This window comes from Oncorhynchus keta, unplaced genomic scaffold (assembly GCF_023373465.1).
Source record: "Oncorhynchus keta strain PuntledgeMale-10-30-2019 unplaced genomic scaffold, Oket_V2 Un_scaffold_5451_pilon_pilon, whole genome shotgun sequence".
Classification (NCBI taxonomy): domain Eukaryota; kingdom Metazoa; phylum Chordata; class Actinopteri; order Salmoniformes; family Salmonidae; genus Oncorhynchus; species Oncorhynchus keta.
In genome coordinates this window covers 433,984-448,109 of record NW_026290961.1, presented here as the reverse complement: position 1 = coordinate 448,109, position 14,126 = coordinate 433,984, and the positions used below count along the sequence as shown (strand labels likewise).

The 14,126-nt window shown below is 39.5% G+C and overlaps 1 pseudogene; it reads right to left on the bottom strand.

Moving 5' to 3' along the window:
• Positions 1–13,451: 13,451 nt before the first annotated feature.
• The window catches only part of LOC118380762 (neuronal acetylcholine receptor subunit alpha-3-like), a 49,925-nt pseudogene continuing 49,250 nt past the window's right edge, over positions 13,452–14,126 (bottom strand).

The window sequence follows — 14,126 nt, the reverse complement described above, 5'->3', positions numbered from 1 at the left end:
CCTTTCTACTAACTCCTCCCTTTCCTTCTCTAATATAATTTATACTACCTGCTCCCTTTCCTTCTCTAATATAATTTATACTACCTCCTCCCTTTCCTTCTCTAATATAATTTATACTACCTCCTCCCTTTCCTTCTCTAATATAATTTATACTACCTGCTCCCTTTCCTTCTCTAATATAATTTATACTACCTCCTCCCTTTCCTTCTATACCCTTTCTATTACCTCCTCCCTTTCCTTCTGTATACCCTTTCTATTACCTCCTCCCTTTCCTTCTATATACCCTTTCTACTACCTCCTCCCTTTCCTTCTATACCCTTTCTACTACCTCCTCCCTTTCCTTCTATACCCTTTCTACTATCTCCTCCATTTCCTTCTATACCCTTTCTACTACCTCCTCCCTTTCCTTCTATACCCTTTCTACTACCTCCTCCCTTTCCTTCTATATACCCTTTCTATTACCTCCTCCCTTTCCTTCTATACCCTTTCTACTAACTCCTCCCTTTCCTTCTCTAATATAATTTATACTACCTCCTCCCTTTCCTTCTCTAATATAATTTATACTACCTCCTCCCTTTCCTTCTCTAATATAATGTATACTACCTCCCCCTTTCCTTCTCTAATATAATTTATACTACCTGCTCCCTTTCCTTCTCTAATATAATTTATACTACCTCCTCCCTTTCCTTCTCTAATATAATTTATACTACCTGCTCCCTTTCCTTCTCTAATATAATTTATACTACCTCTTTCCTTCTCTAATATAATTTATACTACCTGCTCCCTTTCCTTCTCTATATCATTTATACTCCCTGCTCCTTTCCTTCTCTATAATTTATACTACCTGTCCCTTTCCTTCTCTAATATAATTTATACTACCTGCTCCCTTTCCTTCTCTAATATAATTTATACTACCTCCTCCTTTCCTTCTCTAATATAATTTATACTACCTGCTCCCTTTCCTTCTCTAATATAATTTTACTACCTGCTCCCTTTCCTTCTCTAATATAATTTATACTACCTCCTCCCTTTCCTTCTCTAAAATAATTTATACTACCTGCTCCCTTTCCTTCTCTAATATAATTTATACTACCTCCTCCCTTTCCTTCTATACCCTTTCTATTACCTCCTCCCTTTCCTTCTGTATACCCTTAATGTATACCTCCTCCCTTTCCTTCTATATACCCTTTCTACTACCTCCTCCCTTTCCTTCTATACCCTTTCTACTACCTCCTCCCTTTCCTTCTATACCCTTTCTACTATCTCCTCCATTTCCTTCTATACCCTTTCTACTACCTCCTCCCTTTCCTTCTATACCCTTTCTACTACCTCCTCCCTTTCCTTCTATATACCCTTTCTATTACCTCCTCCCTTTCCTTCTATACCCTTTCTACTAACTCCTCCCTTTCCTTCTTTAATATAATTTATACTACCTCCTCCCTTTCCTTCTCTAATATAATTTATACTACCTCCTCCCTTTCCTTCTCTAATATAATTTATACTACCTCCTCCCTTTCCTTCTCTAATATAATTTATACTACCTGCTCCCTTTCCTTCTCTAATATAATTTATACTACCTCCTCCCTTTCCTTCTCTAATATAATTTATACTACCTGCTCCCTTTCCTTCTCTAATATAATTTATACTACCTGCTCCCTTTCCTTCTCTAATATAATTTATACTACCTGCTCCCTTTCCTTCTCTAATATAATTTATACTAACTCCTCCCTTTCCTTCTCTAATATAATTTATACTACCTGCTCCCTTTCCTTCTCTAATATAATTTATACTACCTCCTCCCTTTCCTTCTATACCCTTTCTACTACCTCCTCCCTTTCCTTCTCTAATATAATTTATACTCCCTGCTCCCTTTCCTTCTCTAATATAATTTATACTACCTGCTCCCTTTCCTTCTCTAATATAATTTATACTACCTGCTCCCTTTCCTTCTCTAATATAATTTATACTACCTGCTCCCTTTCCTTCTCTAATATAATTTATACTACCTGCTCCCTTTCCTTCTCTAATATAATTTATACTACCTGCTCCTTTCCTTCTCTAATATAATTTATACTACCTCCTCCCTTTCCTTCTCTAATATAATTTATACTACCTGCTCCCTTTCCTTCTCTAATATAATTTATACTACCTCCTCCCTTTCCTTCTCTAATATAATTTATACTACCTGCTCCCTTTCCTTCTCTAATATAATTTATACTACCTGCTCCCTTTCCTTCTCTAATATAATTTATACTACCTCCTCCCTTTCCTTCTCTAATATAATTTATACTACCTGCTCCCTTTCCTTCTCTAATATAATTTATACTACCTGCTCCCTTTCCTTCTCTAATATAATTTATACTACCTGCTCCCTTTCCTTCTCTAATATAATTTATACTACCTGCTCCCTTTCCTTCTCTAATATAATTTATACTAACTCCTCCCTTTCCTTCTCTAATATAATTTATACTACCTGCTCCCTTTCCTTCTCTAATATAATTTATACTACCTCCTCCCTTTCCTTCTATACCCTTTCTACTACCTCCTCCCTTTCCTTCTCTAATATAATTTATACTACCTGCTCCCTTTCCTTCTCTAATATAATTTATACTCCCTGCTCCCTTTCCTTCTCTAATATAATTTATACTACCTGCTCCCTTTCCTTCTCTAATATAATTTATACTACCTCCTCCCTTTCCTTCTCTAATATAATTTATACTACCTGCTCCCTTTCCTTCTCTAATATAATTTATACTACCTGCTCCCTTTCCTTCTCTAATATAATTTATACTACCTCCTCCCTTTCCTTCTCTAATATAATTTATACTACCTGCTCCCTTTCCTTCTCTAATATAATTTATACTAACTCCTCCCTTTCCTTCTCTAATATAATTTATACTACCTGCTCCCTTTCCTTCTCTAATATAATTTATACTACCTGCTCCCTTTCCTTCTCTAATATAATTTATACTAACTCCTCCCTTTCCTTCTCTAATATAATTTATACTACCTGCTCCCTTTCCTTCTCTAATATAATTTATACTACCTCTCCCTTTCCTTCTCTAATATAATTTATACTACTGCTCCCTTTCCTTCTCTAATATAATTTATACTAACTCCTCCCTTTCCTTCTCTAATATAATTTATACTAACTCCTCCCTTTCCTTCTCTAATATAATTTATACTACCTTTTCCTTCTAATATAATTTATACCCTCCTCCCTTTCCTTCTATACCCTTTCTACTACCTCCTCCCTTTCCTTCTCTAATATCATTTATACTATCTCCTCCCTTCCTTCTCTAATATAATTTATACTACCTGCTCCCTTTCCTTCTCTAATATAATTTATACTACCTGCTCCCTTTCCTTCTCTAATATAATTTATACTACCTCCTCCCTTTCCTTCTAATATAATTTATACTACCTCCCTTTCCTTCTCTAATATAATTTATACTACCTCCTCCCTTTCCTTCTTATAATTTATACTACCTCCTCCCTTTCCTTCTCTAAAATAATTTATACTACCTGCTCCCTTTCCTTCTCTAATATAATTTATACTACCTACCTCCTCCCTTTCCTTCTGTATACCCTTTGTATACCTCCTCCCTTTCCTTCTATATACCCTTTCTACTACCTCCTCCCTTTCCTTCTATACCCTTTCTACTACCTCCTCCCTTTCCTTCTATACCCTTTCTACTATCTCCTCCATTTCCTTCTATACCCTTTCTACTACCTCCTCCCTTTCCTTCTATACCCTTTCTACTACCTCCTCCCTTTCCTTCTATATACCCTTTCTATTACCTCCTCCCTTTCCTTCTTTAATATAATTTATACTACCTCCTCCCTTTCCTTCTCTAATATAATTTATACTACCTCCTCCCTTTCCTTCTCTAATATAATTTATACTACCTCCTCCCTTTCCTTCTCTAATATAATTTATACTACCTGCTCCCTTTCCTTCTCTAATATAATTTATACTACCTCCTCCCTTTCCTTCTCTAATATAATTTATACTACCTGCTCCCTTTCCTTCTCTAATATAATTTATACTACCTGCTCCCTTTCCTTCTCTAATATAATTTATACTACCTGCTCCCTTTGCTTCTCTAATATAATTTATACTAACTCCTCCCTTTCCTTCTCTAATATAATTTATACTACCTCTCCCTTTCCTTCTCTAATATAATTTATACTACCTCCTCCCTTTCCTTCTATACCCTTTCTACTACCTCCTCCCTTTCCTTCTCTAATATCATTTATACTACCTCTCCCTTTCCTTCTCTAATATAATTTATACTACCTCCTCCCTTTCCTTCTCTAATATAATTTATACTACCTGCTCCCTTTCCTTCTCTATATAATTTATACTACCTCCTCCCTTTCCTTCTCTAATATAATTTATACTAATTCCCTTTCCTTCTAATATAATTTATACTACCTCTCCTTTCCTTCTCTAATATAATTTATACTACCTCCTCCCTTTCCTTCTCTAATATAATTTATACTACCTGCTCCCTTTCCTTCTCTAATATAATTTATACTACCTCCTCCCTTTCCTTCTCTAATATAATTTATACTACCTGCTCCCTTTCCTTCTCTAATATAATTTATACTACCTGCTCCCTTTCCTTCTCTAATATAATTTATACTAATTTCCTTCTCTAATATAATTTATACTACCTGCTCCCTTTCCTTCTCTAATATAATTTCTACTACCTCCTCCCTTTCCTTCTCTAATATAATTTATACTACCTGCTCCCTTTCCTTCTCTAATATAATTTATACTAACTCCTCCCTTTCCTTCTCTAATATAATTTATACTAACTCCTCCCTTTCCTTCTCTAATATAATTTATACTACCTGCTCCCTTTCCTTCTCTAATATAATTTATACTACCTCCTCCCTTTCCTTCTATACCCTTTCTACTACCTCCTCCCTTTCCTTCTCTAATATCATTTATACTCCCTGCTCCCTTTCCTTCTCTAATATAATTTATACTACCTGCTCCCTTTCCTTCTCTAATATAATTTATACTACCTGCTCCCTTTCCTTCTCTAATATAATTTATACTACCTCCTCCCTTTCCTTCTCTAATATAATTTATACTACCTGCTCCCTTTCCTTCTCTAATATAATTTATACTACCTCTCCCTTTCCTTCTCTAATATAATTTATACTACCTCCTCCCTTTCCTTCTCTAATATAATTTATACTACCTGCTCCCTTTCCTTCTCTAATATAATTTATACTACCTCCTCCCTTTCCTTCTCTAATATAATTTATACTACCTGCTCCCTTTCCTTCTCTAATATAATTTATACTACCTGCTCCCTTTCCTTCTCTAATATAATTTATACTACCTCCTCCCTTTCCTTCTCTAATATAATTTATACTACCTGCTCCCTTTCCTTCTCTAATATAATTTATACTACCTGCTCCCTTTCCTTCTCTAATATAATTTATACTACCTGCTCCCTTTCCTTCTCTAATATAATTTATACTAACTCCTCCCTTTCCTTCTCTAATATAATTTATACTAACTCCTCCCTTTCCTTCTCTAATATAATTTATACTACCTGCTCCCTTTCCTTCTCTAATATAATTTATACTACCTCCTCCCTTTCCTTCTATACCCTTTCTACTACCTCCTCCCTTTCCTTCTCTAATATCATTTATACTCCCTGCTCCCTTTCCTTCTCTAATATAATTTATACTACCTGCTCCCTTTCCTTCTCTAATATAATTTATACTACCTGCTCCCTTTCCTTCTCTAATATAATTTATACTACCTCCTCCCTTTCCTTCTCTAATATAATTTATACTACCTGCTCCCTTTCCTTCTCTAATATAATTTATACTACCTGCTCCCTTTCCTTCTCTAATATAATTTATACTACCTCCTCCCTTTCCTTCTCTAATATAATTTATACTACCTGCTCCCTTTCCTTCTCTAATATAATTTATACTACCTCTCCCTTTCCTTCTAATATAATTTATACTACCTCCTCCCTTTCCTTCTGTAATATAATTTATATACCTCCTCCCTTTCCTTCTACCCTTTACTACCTCCTCCCTTTCCTTCTACTACCTCCTCCCTTTCCTATACCCTTTCTATATCTCCTCCATTTCCTTCTATACCCTTTCTACTACCTCCTCCCTTTCCTTCTATACCCTTTATACTACCTCCTCCCTTTCCTTCTATATACCCTTTCCTACCTCCTCCCTTTCCTTCTAATATAATTTATACTAACTCCTCCTTTCCTTCTCTAATATAATTTATACTACCTCCTCCCTTTCCTTCTCTAATATAATTTATACTACCTCCTCCCTTTCCTTCTCTAATATAATTTATACTACCTGCTCCCTTTCCTTCTCTAATATAATTTATACTACCTGCTCCCTTTCCTTCTAATATAATTTATACTACCTGCTCCCTTTCCTTCTCTAATATAATTTATACTACCTGCTCCCTTTCCTTCTCTAATATAATTTATACTACCTGCTCCCTTTCCTTCTCTAATATAATTTATACTACCTGCTCCCTTTCCTTCTCTAATATAATTTATACTACCTCCTCCCTTTCCTTCTCTAATATAATTTATACTACCTCCTCCCTTTCCTTCTCTAATATAATTTATACTACCTGCTCCCTTTCCTTCTCTAATATAATTTATACTACCTCCTCCCTTTCCTTCTATACCCTTTCTACTACCTCCTCCCTTTCCTTCTCTAATATAATTTATACTACCTGCTCCCTTTCCTTCTCTAATATAATTTATACTACCTCCTCCCTTTCCTTCTCTAATATAATTTATACTACCTGCTCCCTTTCCTTCTCTAATATAATTTATACTACCTCCTCCCTTTCCTTCTCTAATATAATTTATACTACCTGCTCCCTTTCCTTCTCTAATATAATTTATACTACCTGCTCCCTTTCCTTCTCTAATATAATTTATACTACCTCCTCCCTTTCCTTCTCTAATATAATTTATACTACCTGCTCCCTTTCCTTCTCTAATATAATTTATACCAACTTCCCTTTCCTTCTCTAATATAATTTATACTACCTGCTCCCTTTCCTTCTCTAATATAATTTATACTACCTGCTCCCTTTCCTTCTCTAATATAATTTATACTACCTGCTCCCTTTCCTTCTCTAATATAATTTATACTATTTTTCCTTCTCTAATATAATTTATACTACCTCCTCCCTTTCCTTCTATACCCTTTCTACTACCTCCTCCCTTTCCTTCTCTAATATAATTTATACTCCCTGCTCCCTTTCCTTCTCTAATATAATTTATACTACCTGCTCCCTTTCCTTCTCTAATATAATTTATACTACCTGCTCCCTTTCCTTCTCTAATATAATTTATACTACCTCCTCCCTTTCCTTCTATACCCTTTCTACTACCTGCTCCCTTTCCTTCTCTAATATAATTTATACTACCTGCTCCCTTTCCTTCTCTAATATAATTTATACTACCTCCTCCCTTTCCTTCTTAATATAATTTATACCTTTTCCTTCTAATATAATTTATACTACCTGCTCCCTTTCCTTCTCTAATATAATTTCTACTCCCTGCTCCCTTTCCTTCTCTAATATAATTTCTACTACCCCCTCCCTTTCCTTCTCCAATGTCCTTTACGTTCTGTGATTTTGTTGTTGTCCTGTATAGTAGCATAGTAGCCCCTCCCCCCCGAAGCATAGTCTACTGTAGCATAGTAGCCCCTCCCCCCCGAAGCATAATCTACTGTAGCATAGTAGCCCTCCTCCCCGAAGCATATCCCCCGAAGCATAGTCTACTGTAGCCCCTCCCCCCTCCGAGCCATAGTCTACTGTAACCCCTCCCCCTTCCAAGGCATAGTCTACTGTAGCCCCTCCCCTCTCTGAAGCATAGTCTCCTGTAGCCCCGCATCCCTCCAACATAGTCTCCTGTAGCCACTCCCCTCCCTGAAGCATAGTCTCCTGTAGCCTACTGATGTTACATGTGTGATTCAGAAATTAGGGAGAGAGATGTTAAATTAGAGAAGAATGGATGAACTTTTTCAATGTAAAGGGTACTATAGTTATCACGTTTCACATTGCATTCATTAACTACAAAAAGGTAAGACGTGTTTTCATTTTGGTGCCGCTCTGCACACACAAACTTGTTAGTTAGCTGGCTCTGATCCAACATTAAGCCAACTCTCTGAAGTACAAAGACATTCACAGTTCCATCATAGAAGCCGCTCCTCCGTAGGTTTACTTCTGTGGGCCTGATTATTCATGTTTTAACAACAAGATGGCCAGCGCTTCAAGCCAAGCCTCCTCCTTCTCTACCCTCTCTGTCTCTACCCACCTGCTGTATAGCATACCCACTTGGGCCACATATATACTGCACTACCTAACCAAGGCTCTCTCTCTCTCTCTCTACCTCTCTCTCTCTCTCTCTACCTCTCTCTCTCTCTACCTCTCTCTCTCTACCTCTCTCTACCTCTCTCTCTCTCTACCTCTCTCTCTCAACCTCTCTCTCTCTCTTTCTCTCTCTCTATCCCTCTGTCCATAGCAGAAATAACTCCAGTGAGACTTCCGAAGCCCTTAAACCAAAGACTACTTCCATAACAGTGTGTGTGTGTCCGCTCAGCCGACCGTGACTGTAACAGTTCTGTTCACCCAGTCAGGCCCATCGCCTCCACTTGCCTTTTATTCAGCCCTTATTAACTGTGTCCATGTGGCACTAGGCTACACACACACACAGACACACACACACACACACACACACCCCCTGTCCTCCCCAGTGTCTCTGTCCTCTGGGCTAAAACCTCCATGGCCCAATGAGCTGGCCTAGAAGATTGCATTACCAAGAGAGTCAAACTGACTGTGATCTTCTGGGTCTCACGGTGTGTGTGTTTGTGTGTACTTCCATGTACCCAATAGGCCTTCACCATACAGGGACACGAGGAGGACGGAGTGATGAGCTCTGACAGCTCCAACGGAGGGAAGGAAGGAAGACGGAAAGGAGAGGAAGAAAAGGGATGAAATAGGGGACTGGTCCACAGAGCATCTCAGCAGCCGTCCCCACGAGGCACGGATCTCAAATCAACCGTGACCCTTTGACCCCCTGACATGTGCATGGTGGATGCATAGAGCTTGATCTGAAAGAAACGAGTGTAAGCAATACGTTAGTAGCCTGGTTCAACGTCTTTTTTTTGTGCTGTTTGGCCAACACAAACAGATATGGAACCAGGCTATGAATGAATGTGAGGACCTCTGCCAAAGACGCCATATTAGCTTAATCAATACAGAGAGTGAGAGGCTATCAAAGAGAGTGTAGAGGTCAGGGGTCAGGGGTAGGGATTGATTTAGAGATTGATTTTCTTGAAGATGGATGCGCAATCAAAAGAAGATGATTAATTTATTATTTGTGTGTGTAGGAGTGTGTTGGTGCTAACTACCCTTAAGGGTCTGGTGTAGTACGTGGTTGGCCAATGCCAACTACCCCTTAAGGGTCTGGTGTAGTACGTGGTTGGTGTCTCCTGACCCCTCCTGTCTCAGCCTCCAGTATTTATGCTGCAGTAGTTTATGTGTCGGGGGGCTAGGGTCAGTTTGTTATATCTGGAGTACTTCTCCTGTCCTATTCGGTGTCCTGTGTGAATCTAAGTGTGCGTTCTCTAATTCTCTCCTTCTCTCTTTCTTTCTCTCTCTCGGAGGACCTGAGCCCTAGGACCATGCCCCAGGACTACCTGACATGATGACTCCTTGCTGTCCCCAGTCCACCTGGCCGTGCTGCTGCTCCAGTTTCAACTGTTCTGCCTTATTATTATTCGACCATGCTGGTCATTTATGAACATTTGAACATCTTGGCCATGTTCTGTTGTAATCTCCACCCGGCACAGCCAGAAGAGGACTGGCCACCCCACATAGCCTGGTTCCTCTCTAGGTTTCTTCCTAGGTTTTGGCCTTTCTCGGGAGTTTTTCCTAGCCACCGTGCTTCTACACCTGCATTGCTTGCTGTTTGGGGTTTTAGGCTGGGTTTCTGTACAGCACTTTGAGATATAAGCTGATGTACGAAGGGCTATATAAATACATTTTATTTGATTTGATTTGTTGGCCAATGCCAACTACCCCTTAAGGGTCTGGTGTAGTACGTGGTTGGCCAATGCTTTAACGTGATATGTTTTGTTTACTTCTAAAGGCTGTTTTCAAAGTTGGATGTTTAAAGCAGAGTTAGGTGATCACTGGTGTGGGTTCTGTTTCCATTATGTGGCCTGGGATCACTGGTGTGGGTTCTGTTTCCGTTATGTGGCCTGGGATCACTGGTGTGGGTTCTGTTTCCGTTATGTGGCCTGGGATCACTGGTGTGGGTTCTGTTTCCATTATGTGGCCTGGGATCACTGGTGTGGGTTCTGTTTCCATTATGTGGCCTGGGATCACTGGTGTGGGTTCTGTTTCCATTATGTGGCCTGGGATCACTGGTGTGGGTTCTGTTTCCATTATGTGGCCTGGGATCACTGGTGTGGGTTCTGTTTCCATTATGTGGCCTGGGATCACTGGTGTGGGTTCTGTTTCCGTTATGTGACCTGGGATCACTGGTGTGGGTTCTGTTTCCGTTATGTGGCCTTGGTAACCATGACAACGATCAAACACTGCAGATCCTGTCTTATTTGGGGAGAAATAGTGCATCGATTTCAAATACTGTTAACTATTATTTCATTTAATATACAATGACGACTCTTTATTTGTATATTGATTTTTCTAAGGGGGGACAGCCGTGTAGGTAGTTTTACCTCTCCTGAACATGGAGATTTATTTGGTCTTTTCATTCTCATCATCTTATTGTTTTTCCATTTTTCTTATGTGCAAAATGAAAAATATATGTGTAAGAGACATCTCATAACCTCGACCTACACAGGAACACCATACTGCTACAGTCTATTAACAGACACCATACTGCTACAGTCTAGCTACAGTCTATGAACAGACACCATACTGCTACAGTCTATTACCAGACACCATACTGCTACAGTCTATTACCAGACACCATACTGCTACAGTCTAGCTACAGTCAATGAACAGACACCATACTGCTACAGTCTATTAACAGACACCATACTGCTACAGTCTAGCTACAGTCAATGAACAGACACCATACTGCTACAGTCTATTACCAGACACCAAACTGCTACAGTCTAGCTACAGTCAATGAACAGACACCATACTGCTACAGTCTATTACCAGACACCAAACTGCTACAGTCTAGCTACAGTCAATGAACAGACACCATACTGCTATAGTCAATGAACAGACACCATACTGCTACAGTCTATTACCAGACACCATACTGCTACAGTCTAGCTACAGTCAATGAACAGACACCATACTGCTACAGTCTATTACCAGACACCATACTGCTACAGTCAATGAAGAGACACCATACTGCTACAGTCTAGCTACAGTCTATGAACAGACACCATACTGCTACAGTCTATTACCAGACACCATACTGCTACAGTCTATGAACAGACACCATACTGCTACAGTCTAGCTACAGTCAATGAACAGACACCATACTGCTACAGTCTATTAACAGACACCATACTGCTACAGTCTAGCTACAGTCAATGAACAGACACCATACTGCTACAGTCTATTACCAGACACCAAACTGCTACAGTCTATTACCAGACACCATACTGCTACAGTCTAGCTACAGTCAATGAACAGACACCATACTGCTACAGTCAATGAACAGACACAATACTGCTACAGTCTATTACCAGACACCAAACTGCTACAGTCTATTACCAGACACCAAACTGCTACAGTCTAGCTACAGTCAATGAACAGACACCATACTGCTACAGTCAATGAACAGACACAATACTGCTACAGTCTAGCTACAGTCTATAAACAGACACCATACTGCTACAGTCTACCTACAGTCTATAAACAGACACCACACTGCTACAGTCTAGCTACAGTCTATAAACAGACACCATACTGCTACAGTCTAGCTACAGTCAATGAACAGACACCACACTGCTACAGTCTAGCTACAGTCTATAAACAGACACCATACTGCTACAGTCTACCTACAGTCTATAAACAGACACCACACTGCTACAGTCTAGCTACAGTCTATGAACAGACACCATACTGCTACAGTCTAGCTACAGTCTATAAACAGACACCATACTGCTACAGTCTAGCTACAGTCTATAAACAGACACCACACTGCCACAGTCTAGCTACAGTCTATAAACAGACACCATACTGCTACAGTCTAGCTACAGTCTATAAACAGACACCACACTGCTACAGTCTAGCTACAGTCAATGAACAGACACCATACTGCTACAGTCTATGACCAGACTCCATACTGCTACAGTCTAGCTACAGTCTATTAACAGACACCATACTGCTACAGTCTAGATACAGTCTATGAACAGACACCATACTGCTACAGTCTATTAACAGACACCATACTGCTACAGTCTAGCTACAGTCTATAAACAGACACCACACTGCTACAGTCTAGCTACAGTCTATAAACAGACACCATACTGCTACAGTCTAGATACAGTCTATGAACAGACACCATACTGCTACAGTCTATTAACAGACACCATACTTCTACAGTCTAGCTACAGTCAATGAACTGACACCATACTGCTACAGTCTAGCTACAGTCTATAAACAGTACAGATCAGTGAGATGCTTTTCATATTTTGGGAGAAACATTGCATTTATTCCAAATCCATAAAGTATCCATACTATACAGAAAGCAGGAGACATCGGTACCAAAGTGACAGTCACTTGAGTGCGAGGTGTGCATTGCTAATTAAACAAACAACGAAAAGCCTTCATGCGTTGGATTAATGACAATAACCATACAAAAAAAACTGTTATCCTAAAATCTGACAGTACTGTATAGTAATATAATTATTATTATAGAATTGTCTTATAGTAAGTATATAAAGATGCAGAGGCCCTGGTCACCCATTGTCTGCATCCCAAATGGCACCCTATTCCCTATATAGTGCACTATTTGTGACCAGGGCCCATTGTGCTGCCCACAGGGCTCTGTCAAAAGCAATGCACTATGTAAGGGTGTATAGGGTGCCAATTGGGAAGCAGCCATTCTAAATCCATCATGCATGATCTACGTATTGTATTTCAGGAGATCGTTGAATCCAGAAATGTAATTAAAAAGAATGAATAAAAAACACAAATGAATCGTCATGGAATCGGATGATAGAAATCCCTTAGATTAATTCATATCTGTACAGAAGAGGAAGCTGCTATTTCTGGATGGAAACCGTTCAGGCTAATTTAATCCGGCACGTATTTACAGAGGCCTTGCCAATTATACCTTCTAGAACATTGATAAGAACAGCGTCGTTGTCGTGTTCTAATTCACATGGATGGATTCTAATCGCCTGACCGGCAAGAACGGGATTTCTGATTGGTTGGTTGTAGTTTTTTTTACAAGAATGCACTGTGTCATGTCAATCTGATTGGTTGAGACACAATAGCACAATAACCGGGATTGGTTCACGACAGAAACCTGATTTATGTGATTGGTAATTGGTTATGACTCACATCCAGCGACTCTGATTGGTTCTTGGTTCTAACTCATGACTCAGATTGGTGACTGTTGATTGGTTCTTGCTGTCTACAATATATACAGTATGATTGTGTCATTTATTTATTTAGAATTTTCAACACAAAGCCAACAAGTCCATTTGGTGGCGATGGACTGACAACACTGATTGGTGACTGGTCGACACGTGGAGGCAGCCGGTGGTGTCAGTGAGCCCTTATTGGTTCTGGGTTATGACAGGAAGCCAATGACAGGCTGCAGGAAGAGGCCGAGGGTTCCGAGGATGCACACTGTCACAAACACCCACAGGAAGATTCTGTCTATCACCATGGCAACGTACTTCCAATCATCCTCCACCTGAGAGAGGGATGGATGGAGGGATGCAGGGAGGGAGAGAGGGAGAGAGAGAGGGATGGATGGAGGGATGATGGGAGGGAGAGAGGGAGAGAGAGAGGGATGGATGGAGGGATGAAGGGAGGGAGGGAGAGAGGGAGAGAGAGGGATGGATGGAGGGATGCAGGGAGGGAGAGAGGGAGA